Source organism: Vigna unguiculata, unplaced genomic scaffold (assembly GCF_004118075.2).
Source record: "Vigna unguiculata cultivar IT97K-499-35 unplaced genomic scaffold, ASM411807v1 contig_166, whole genome shotgun sequence".
NCBI classification, from domain to species: domain Eukaryota; kingdom Viridiplantae; phylum Streptophyta; class Magnoliopsida; order Fabales; family Fabaceae; genus Vigna; species Vigna unguiculata.
Genome location: NW_021010870.1, coordinates 20,546 through 25,108, shown reverse-complemented (window position 1 = coordinate 25,108; position 4,563 = coordinate 20,546). Strand labels below are relative to the sequence as shown.

General features: G+C 30.3%; 1 pseudogene; it reads right to left on the bottom strand.

Annotated features, from left to right (window-relative positions):
* Positions 1 to 450: 450 nt before the first annotated feature.
* LOC114171272 lies at positions 451 to 3,088 on the bottom strand (annotated as a pseudogene).
* Between the last annotated feature and the right edge of the window lie 1,475 nt (positions 3,089 to 4,563).

The following is a 4,563-nucleotide window of genomic DNA, read 5'->3' as shown; positions in this document are numbered from 1 at the left end:
ATTTAAATCATAAAACTGTTTTACTAAACTTTAATACGAAATATTTGAAAAAAAAGACTTTGTTGAAGATTCTTACACTCCATCAAATACTTGATAATGCAATAAGTTGCACCACGTCTTTATCTATGGACATCTCTATCTTCAAAATAAGTTTTTCTACCAATGTTTATCTGTAACTGTAGAAGACTTTTCCTAACACTTAATGGAAAATTCAACTTCACATAATAAGGATAACATGCAGTTGAATTAAATATTCTTATGCGGATAAAATCTCAATAACTAATTTTAATTGTGGTCATTTAAATATTAAATAGTGACATCAAAATAAATATGAAATAATAAATTATTATATATATATATATATATATATATATATTATTAATATTGAAATAAAAATAAACTATTATCTAAAATAAAAAAGAAAACGGTAACAGCAACAAATACTCCTATCTAAAATATGGCTTCTAGTAAGATAGATGTGAGTATGGTATTCAACTTTGGAACCTCCTCCTCAGCAACAAATACTTCTATCTTTTCTCATGGGATTGCATCAGCAAATGTCATCTACAATAATAACAGGTATGCAACTAAATATCATAGCCTCTACCAATCTTAGGCTCCAACGGGTCCATCCAAGTGGGTATACGCAAAACACAGCTACTGCATGTCCTTAAAGTACGTGGTTGGATGCTTAGTGGAGACATCAAATAGAGGACTGTCCTTAAAAGTTCTCCTACACTGCTACTCTTGCACCTCTGCAAGATTACACAACATGGCCCGTTTATAGTTAGTCCAAATTACAATAGTTATATGAATCAAAGTCCCTAGTCATTGCATCTTTTATAAGAAAATGTAAATCAGATTTCTTATGCAGCTATGATATAGAAGAAATAAAAGGCTACACACTCGGACATTCTTGTTTAAACTTGTAATAAGGCCTACCTTGCATAATAACCACCTTCAGAGTCATTGCCAACATCATAAAAGTCATCGAAAATACACAAAAATGACCTAGGAGTCTTATTAGGAATTAGGTGGGTGTGGATTTTCTTGGTGAAAAGTATGGAGAAATGGTATTTGAGCCCTCTTTCAGGCATATGTGATTCCTCTGTCCAAAGGTTTGAACCAATGTAGCACGCTTTAGCAGTTAAAGAATCCCCTCTTTCAATTGCCTTCTCTTCCATATACAAATTAATATAAATATATAATAAAAGTGGTATAAATAATGAATGTTGAAAATAATGCACAAAATTTGTACCTCGTAATGAAAACATGCCCCAAAATTTTGAGGAACCACAAAGAAGTGATGTGCCCCCTATGTGAGCCTTCAATAAGGTCAGTTGGAAGAAATAAGCTTTATGGCACTTCTTATCATTTGTGGTCATTGTATACAGGGGTATAAAACCTCTTCTAGATTAAAGTTTCAACAGGGCCAGATAAGAGAAACCGGTGATTAAAGATTTTAGTTGCAAACATATGGTTGAGGCATCTTGGATCTTTTTGCAGAATTTTCTTATTATACTTACTTGGAAGTTCATATACAAAAACCTTCAATCTCACCATGGGATTATCTTCCAATACATCATCAACACTACCTACAGTTGGTTTAACCACAACATGCTTATAACCTCACAAATTTAAAAAGTGTATTAGATTTCAATATATCTCTAGAAATATAATTGTTTAATATAATTAATTGAGAAAGTACAAATAAAACTCTGACCGTGTATAATTGCATATATGAAGCAGCATAAATCTAGATACTGAATAAGAGCTTAGTTTATAAGTTTCATTAAACCATGTGGTTTCAAACTATTTTAATCCAATACACATAAAACATGAGAAAATATGACCAAATCAATTGAAAAGCCTCACATTCAACTACCACATATTTCCAGCTTATTTATTCAAAGAAAATAGTTAGTTGCATTTTATGGCCAACCCTTTTATTTTAATCCCATTTCTGGATGAAATCCACTATGGTTTACCATGCTAAATTCTCTCTCCCTATAGCAATTATCTAAGATTTAAATAGACATCGTTAACCTGCTTCACATTTTATTTATTTCTTATTATTGGTGTAGGATATTCATTAAATAGTAAATATTCACAGTTTTGAAATATTCTCATTTAAAACACAACACTTTTAGTTTCAAGTATACTGCATAATTGCCCATTGATCTTTATTTATACCTCTCTTCTCTTATTTGATCTCCTTCCCAAACCCCAAACCCAAACAAATCCTTCCTTAAGAGTTACACATGCATTGAAATGAGGAAATGTTCTAGCCACGTAATCTAAAAAGTAAGCTTTTTGCCACAAATGCAGACAACAATATCCAAGAGGCCTTTCTACTTCAAGTGGTATTTTTTGATTCCAATATATTTTATTGAAGTAAATATTAATAAAAATAAATGTTTAGCACAAATTTTGGCAGCAAGTAGAAGAAAGTTTTCCTACTCTCTCCAAGCATGAAAAAAAAATTGAAGCCTTGTCTACCAATTTTACAAAAAGTTTCCATACTACATTTCAAAAACTAAAAAAGTAAGGACCAGTGTTGTACCTCTGAAAAAAATTGTCAGCGAGAATTATTTCCTATGTCTCCTTGAACTTCTTTCTAACATCCAAATTTAGGTCCTCGAGCTTTGAGCAGGGCTCAAACTCATTTGCAATATCCCTCACCGTACTAATGATAATAAAATAAGCAGTACATTATAAAGATACATAATGGATATTTTAAGTCATACATTACGAAGACATAATTGATAATATAAATCATATGCAATATCCTTCATCTTCCTGAAAAATGTTTGTGCAAATATAATGACTATTTCACTCTTCACCGAATACAATACAATACCTTTTTCTCAGATGGTATAGCTACCCCATTTGTTGCATTAGATGACCCCGTCCTATAATGAGTACTTGAAATATCAGATCCATCAAACAGAAAGAAGAAAAGAAGAACAACCAAGAAGCAACTAAAAAGTTAATAAATTAAATAAATAGAAAGAAAAGTACATTCATCAAATGAAACAATAAATCGTAACATGTACCTTCTATGTGCTATTTTAACAACAAACACCATCTCCCCAGCATTTCAAACGACTACAGAAAAAGAAAAAATAAGCACACAGATAAATGAAACGCCTTTTCTTGAAGAGACATAAAAAAAAGGTTTTCTGCAAAGATCAAACATTTGAAAGCAAAATACATAAAACCCAAACCAAGATATGATATAGTTGTAAAATTGTAAAATGGTAAAGACAGAATTGGGAGACATGAAGCATAGAGAACAACACCATCAAGAAAAACATGTACAAAAATCAAGACAGAAACATAGACATCTTCATTTCAGTCATACTTTTTCTTCAATCCACAACCATACACATTACAAAAAATCTTACCCTTTATTCAATCTACAACCATAGACATCGAAAAAGCAACTAAACACACAATAATGATATTAAAAACAAAAAATAGTAAATATACTTCATGAAAACAAAAGGTTTAGGTTTTTCTTCAAAACAATGAAAAAACAAAAGGTTTAGGCTTTTCTTCAAAACAATGAAAAAAGAAGAAGTAGGAAACAAAAGTAGAAGAAGACCATGAAGGAGGAGAAAGAAAACTCAAGCTACTGACTTTAACCAACTATTAAAACGTACTAATCCAGAGGACACCATCTTCATCACAAAAAACCTAAAAAAAAAAATAAACCTTTCATGAAAAAAAGAAGAAGGAACACATAAGAATTAAAAGAAAAATAAATAACACCATAAAAAATAACAGAGAAATCTGAACATAGCTTTCAATAAATACTAACCCACTGCTACAACATATTTAACAGAAAAAAAACTACAGAAACATAACCTTTTATAAAGAAGAAGGACCACAAAAGAAGTAAAAAAATAACACAATGAAGAACAACAAACAAATCTCAACAACAAACCACAAATAGACGAAAAAAGAAAAGAAAAGAAGACCACCAACAATAACATCATCATCCTCAGTCATTCTATTTGTTCAAAAATACTTTCTAAAAACAAAAACTTGAACCTTTTCTTCAACCCACAATAATAGATGTATCAAGTATAAAAAAAATAAATACAACAACACCATCAACAACAACAAAACATGTTCAAGATTTTGTTAAAAATACCTTCTAAAAATAAAAACATCAGTGTTTTCTTCAAAACGAAACACATTGCAAAAATTAAATCTTTCACGAAGTAAAAAAAAACAGAACAACAACAACAAACACAACAACAACAAACAGAACAAAAAAAACTTAAGTTGATATGAGGAAAAAGAAAGAAGAAGGATTGAAGAAGAAGGAATACGGAAGAAGAAAAAAAGAAATTACCTCGACGAAGTTGATTGCCTTGGAGAAGAAGATCCTACCGATTGCCTTGCAAAAATTAAATCTTTCACAAAGTAAAAAAAAAATAACAGAGTAAGAAGAAGAAAGAAAAAAGATCCTTGAAGAAAAAAGAATAAATTAAGAAATAGAAAAAAAAATTACCTACACCAATCAAAACTTCTGTCAACCTTCAACAAAAATAA